Source organism: Teleopsis dalmanni, chromosome 2 (assembly GCF_002237135.1).
Source record: "Teleopsis dalmanni isolate 2A chromosome 2, ASM223713v2, whole genome shotgun sequence".
Taxonomy (NCBI): domain Eukaryota; kingdom Metazoa; phylum Arthropoda; class Insecta; order Diptera; family Diopsidae; genus Teleopsis; species Teleopsis dalmanni.
The window spans coordinates 200,274,570-200,281,484 of NC_051847.1; the positions used below are offsets into that span (position 1 = coordinate 200,274,570).

Sequence of the window (6,915 nt, forward strand, 5' to 3'; positions counted from 1 at the left end):
TGTACATTGTTTGTGTATTAATTTGTTTAATAGGCAATTAAAAATTGTCTAGTTGAGAATAGATAAAGACAGTTGTGAATAATTTCTGAGAAAATAAATTAATTAAATATTTTACTAAACAAATATTGTTTGTTCTTTCGTTAATTTACAAACTTATAAATAGAAAAATTAATTTTATTTATATATAATTTATTTTGCATACACATTATAATAATAAGTTTGCCTAAGAGTACCGGTAGACGCAATTTGAAGAATTTATAGATATAATCTGCAATATCAATAATTTTATATATAAATCTTAGTTTTCATGGTCACGGCTACAAATTTGAAAAACAGAAGAGTACACACATTAATTTTTGGCTGCGTTTCAAAAAACACTTCAAGATTATTTATATAATGCATATGTTAGGTGTATAAAATAAAAAATTAAGAAATATTTAAATGAATATTTATTTTTTACGAAAGTGACATTTCAGAAATTAAGAAATTAATGGAAAAATTAAAGTATTTGAAGGTACCACATACTTTGAGTTCATTACTTTAAAAAATAATATTTTTCAATTGATTTTCGTCGACACGAAACTAAGATATAGATACATTCTTTGTGATACCTTATACACGTATAGGTTAGGCTAGGTTCAGATACTAACAATTATCTGATACTGATAGTTATCAGCACTTAGACTCGCAGGAATATATTGCTCATTGTGAAGCCCTCAAGCATTATATCGGTAGAGACGAGTTGCTAACCTTTCTTATTCTTATTAAACCATTCGGTTTTCCAGTTGAAGTTGAGGAGATTCAATAAGTTTGCCTTCGTTATCTCTTCCAAGCCAGTGAAAAAGTGATTCCCACGACATTGAAGTCGCCTTGTCTGCAGTTAGGGAAAGATTCAATAAATTTGCGTTCGTTATCTCTTCCAAGCCAGTGAAAAAGTGATCCCCACGACATTGAAGTCGCCTTGTCTGCAGTTCTGGAAAGAGCCACAGAAAGTGGTTGATAGATTCTATCTCCTCTTCATCTTGGCAACTCCTGCATAATCCGCTTGTTGGAACTCGCCACTGTTGGAGCATAGGCGCAATGGGACAGTGCCCCGTTAGTAGTCCAGTAAGTATACGAACTGCAGGTTTGTTGAGGCATTTTGTTTTTTTTTTGTCCAAACTAGTCCCTAAAGTTCTAGCGACCTCACTGTCTTAGCGGTTAGCTCATAAATATACACGTGTATATATATATACTCGTATTAAAATTAATTGACTGTTCAATTTCTTGATAAATAATTTACTTTTTATTTAATATTCATATTAATTTAATATAAGTGTTCATTGGAAATGCAATATATTTAATATTTACAATGACAATAAAAGATTAATAGATTTTATTTTCCTATATATGGGTTTGCGGTAAAGACATATATATCTATCACACGCCCATAGCAGCTAAACAGATATTATTGTTCACACAGTTTATCTATGCAATAATAACATTATGAGGCCGAATTGATAGTTTAAGTAAACAACGCAGTGTCTAGGTACTCGGTTAGAGGGTGGAATAAGAAGTGCAAATATGACTACATGGATACCCAAGTAATCTCTAATAAAAGTTCAAAAAGTTCTTTGGTAATCTAAAAACTGAATACATGTGTTAATGTGTTTATGAGAAAAAAAAATATATTATTTGCTGAACACTTTGCCAACTGATAATTTAATATTATTAATAAACACACATTTTCAACATGTTTATGGCCTTTGTAAGTGATAAGAAAGATATTGGGAAAGTAAAAAAAAAAATAAAATAGCAGAAACGCAAAAAAAATATATATAATAAATATATAAAAATATATATAATAAATATATAAAAATATTTATAAACAAATAAATAATTGTAAATAAATCGTTCGTGGTCGAATGCATTTCATGAAAACATAGACCAAGACTCATTGAAAATATTTATTACTAAAGGTGAACGGCATTTGAGATAATTTCGCAAAGATAAAGAATGTATAAATTAAAATAATTAATTAATTAATTATTAAAAAGTGTAAATTTTAGTTTATTAATACTAAATTTCATTGTATAGTTGCAAATTGTATAGAACTGAAAATACATGTTAATTAAATGATTAATAAGTATACGCTTCAAATTCGCACAAAATCTATCTGAATTTAGATTCAAATAATTTACTTATATACGTATGAATGATTCGATAATACTATATATAAAAAATAAAATAGTTTGTTAAATAAAAATATTAGTCACGACTCCAACAAGTAATATTTATATAAAAAAAAGTTTAATGGAATTCATCTTGTAAAATACACTTTTAGTCGACGGAATAAACCCATTTCTGAAGCGGTTGGTGATTGTCGAATCGTGGTAAGCCGGCTAAAACGGTGGCCAAGCTAGGATTGACCCTAGTAAGACTTTTGTGTGTGTTTGGTAGAATTGGCAGAGAATCATCTGCTTACTATGAGCTGCTGCCCTATGGCAATACTCTTAACACGAAACCATACTCTTAACAATTGGACCGTCTAAAGGAAGGAATCGCTGAGAAATGGTCAGCTTTTGGCAAAAGGAGACGCGAGTCATCGACAAGGACTCGCCAAAAGCTTCAGAATCTTGGTTGGGAAGTTCTTATGCATCCACCTTATAGTTCAGACTTGCCACCAAATGATAACCATCTGTTCCTGTCCATGGCGAACAATGGACGATTTTATGGTGAAAAATTCGCTTCAGGAGAGGCTTGTGAAAGTCGATTGTCTTAACTTTTGCCAATAGGAAATCTATGGTACTTTAACCCGATATCTTCTTTCACTGTGTGGTGAACATTGTCACAAACTTAATATACCCTTTTACATATTGTGTGTGAAATACATAATTTAAATACAGTTATTATACTAGATATATATATAAATCTATTTAAAGTTATGTACAATAAATGAATGTAGTAGATAAAGTTCAGTAAAGCAATAAAACTTAGCTAAAGTTTAATAACTAATTAACTCCCATAAGTACAACTCTTACAAAATGCGATATAAAAATATTTAAATGGAATAAAAAAAGAAAATCACTTTAACTTATGATCTTCCGGTTAAAGTTTATAATTAAAATTTGCATACAATTTCGTTTATATTTTTTTTTTTTGAAAATAAAATTTAATTTTTTTAAATTTTTTTAAAAATAATTCAATAATTCCAGTTGAAAAATGTTTTGTGAAAATTTTAGTTTGGATCTGAGCCAAAATCTCTTGTCGTTTGTATAAATAAACGAATATTATAAAAAAGTTATATTAAACAAAAAGAAAATATTGTTTGGATATAAATATAAGTTTTTGCTTGGAAACGAACTAAGAGCGAATAATTTTTGAGATAACAAAGAAGCATCATCCAAATAGTTTAGAAAGACACGTGAATCTACACCATTTTTATTGCCATTCAACGTGAAGCGTTTCCGCATTGACTATATGAGTTTATATATTATATCTGTGGCTGGAAAGTCAATAGTTTACATCAGTTCATGGTTTTTCTCAAGTTCAAGAGTTTTTCTTAAAGAAAAATAATAAATGGCTAATATTTTTATTTAGATATAAAATTGTTGTTCAAATTGGTTAAGAGGAAAAACAAAATAAAGCTACAGCTACATCTCTTAGGACCATGTCTCTCAAGTAATCATTACAACTTGGTTTTCAACAACATCGCTACATAACTAGTTCTTCAGAGTGAAGAAACATCAACCATCTACAGTCGCAGCTCTTACAGTTATGCTATAATTACTGATTCATCCTCAACTACTATCATCGTTTTAAAACCAGTTCATCAGATTAGAAAAAACCTCAACCATCTTGGACTACAGACATAGTTCTCATAATTAGACAAACACTTCAGATTTATCTTATACTGTTGTCGTTATATAAAAACTAGTTCTTCAGAGTGAAGAAATCTCAACCATATATAGTTACAGCTCTTATAGTTAGACTATAATTACTGATTCATCCCCTACTACAATCATCGTTTCAAAACCAGTTCTTGAGATTAGAAAAAATCTCAACCATATTGACCTACAGCTACTACTCTGATAATAAGGTAAATAGTACAGTTTTATCTTCTACTGTTGTCGTCATATAAAAACTAGTACTTCAGAGTGAAATAACCTCAACCATCTACAGCCGCAGCTCTTATAGTTAGGCTATAATTACTGATTCATCCCTTACTATTGTCATCGTTTCAAAACCAGTTTTTCAGGTGAAAAAAGATTTGCTTGATTAAAATATTCAATAAATTTAAATTAATAAATTCAAATTTTATTTAATCAGTATAAAGAATTAATGAAAGAACTAAGGAAAAAAAAACTTTTTTTGCAACTTTTGGCTTTCACATATTCTAACTAAATTAGAATCTGATATTTGAAATCTATTTTTAAAATTGCAATAACTATATGAGTATATAGAAATACTCCGAGAAACTCCGGGAAGTTCATGTGATCTCACCAATATGAGAGGCAAATGTCTTGCGAATATAGTACAGATCTGCAAAGTATACTCGTCATAGAACATAATCATAGCCTGTACTCTGAGCTTAGAAAAACAGAGGGATGAAGAATAGAAAATGACTGGCAAGAATAATGGAATATCTCAATAAATACTTGATGAACTTATAAAATAGTCCATTAGATCAACATACGATTAAAGAACTGATTTAGCAGTTGTCCCTAATAAATTTTCAGTAGAATGTCTCTAATAAAACTCCAGATAAATATGATAGCTATAGTTTCATGAACGAAGGGAGTCTGGAGTGATTTCAGATCAAAGTTTGTAATCTGAAATCCCTCCCGTTGGATTTGCATAATACTCTAAAATAGTTAAACCAAATGGGGTTTGACGAGAATAATGGGTTTGCTTGGGTAATGATTTAAGTTTGGAATTTAATGCTTCAAATTGAACGTTAACTTTTTTTAATTTGAAACACTATTCACATTTGAAAACATTGTTGTTGATAGGAATATTTCTGTGTATAGTATTAGTCATCATAATAGATGATCATCAGATTAGAATTTGAAAAAATAGAAGACCTTAATGAAACAATCACAGCAAAATTGCATCTCTACACTGGCAAAAATATAGTGAACCTGTGAAGGTTAAGTTAACATTGAAAAACAAAAAAATAATAGAACATTTATTTTTTCTACTCTCATCAATCAAATTTAAATAAATTATTTTATGCAATGCAAAAAGTTATAAACAAAAAAATTAAAAATAAACTAAAATTGAGATCAAACATGTATCTTTCCATATGTAAAGTCAGCGACGTAGAAAGTTCTACATATGTGACCTTAAGTCCAAGCTATTTATTTATTTATTTATTGTTCAATAAAAAAATATTCTAATAGAACGTGTTCAAAAGCATTAATTTGTTATTAAAAAAAAAATTTCTTTCACACAAAGATTTTATGTAGTTGCACTTTTTACACTGAATCTAGGCACGAAGAAACGCAATTTATTTGCATATTGAAATTTTTCTAAAATAATCAAATGGAAATGCATAAGTCATCGTGACTAAGGGGCTTAATAAATTTAGAAAAAGAATTTTATTTTAAAATAAATTTTATTAAATTTTATTACTAGAAATTATAATGATTAAAGAGTATAAACAATCACTAAAAAATGAATAGTTTAAGCGCCTGACCTATCGCAGCAGGTTCAATGTTCAGGCGATAATCGAACTACACGTCGATAAGTAATAGATTATAAAAAACGAGTAGATTAAATCTAACACGTTTAAATGTTAAGTTTAGAATAGAAGAATATTTAGTTTACTTTTTTTATAGGACCCTCTTTATAGGAATATTTTTTCTAAGAAAATTTATTAGTAATTCAAGACATAATATGTTCATATATATAATATAGGGGTTGAGAACGTGGTGCTCTTTAACACATTAATCATTAACATTTTAATTTCAATATCACTGAAGTGTAATAGTTACCTAATGTTTTTGCGAGCGTTAACACTGATATATATATATATTCTTTACTAGTAGTTTTTAAACTTATCTCAGTCTTATATTCAATCCATACGTAAGTACAGTAACTTTTGTATCGTAGCTAGAAATGTCAAAAATCTCTAGCTATTGTATTCCATATAATAATCAAACGTACGTTTAAATTATAGTTGTTATTGTGATAACCTCTGGAAATTCCACTATACCCGTGTAATAGTTACTTTTAGGAAGGGTGAACAGCAATTGGTCGTCAAAAATGACTAATGGTTCCAAGACGTATCCCTTGCCGCTACTGTAATCATTAAACCAAAGTAACTAGAAATATCAAAAACGGAGTTGACCAAATGCGTAATTTCAGTATGCTGTAAGATTAGACTACAGTCGCTGGCTACTCAGTTGTATTCCATACTCTGCACTTTAGGGAGAGTGTGCAGTAAAATCGAGCATTGGATATAATCATTAATATTATAACGAACGAATGTTGTTTAAACGTTTGTTGGACATTTATATTCAATCGTTCGCCTATATCCTACTCAAATCACTTAACACTTACTCTCTTTTTCTTAAGCACTTATGGATTACTAAAAGGAGAAACATATCTATTGGACCTTAAGAGCTCAATCGCTCAATATATTCTTTATTTGAACTTAGTCAGTTGAGTCTAACAAAACCATTAACGCGTTTTGATCTGACATATCACTCGTCTCCAGACATTTTCACTTCGTGAGCTTCTTCTTCAGTTTCGTATATCAGGAGTGGTCAGCATTCTCTCAACTTATTCGATTTATTAAAGACATTATCATTTCCTACGTCTGTTTCTTTCAATTGTCTCTTCAAATACCTATTTAGCTTTTTTATTCAAACAGTAAAGCCGCTGTATATTAATTCTCCGAATATTTATACCATAATAAAGTTCGTACAGTTC

The 6,915-nt window shown here is 29.3% G+C and overlaps 1 protein-coding gene across 1 annotated transcript in view; it reads left to right on the forward strand.

The window, feature by feature from the left end:
• Positions 1 to 6,915, forward strand: part of LOC119676554 (mitochondrial coenzyme A transporter SLC25A42-like) — a 71,718-nt gene that overhangs the window by 56,411 nt on the left and 8,392 nt on the right. The gene's annotated exons all lie outside the window — the stretch shown is intronic.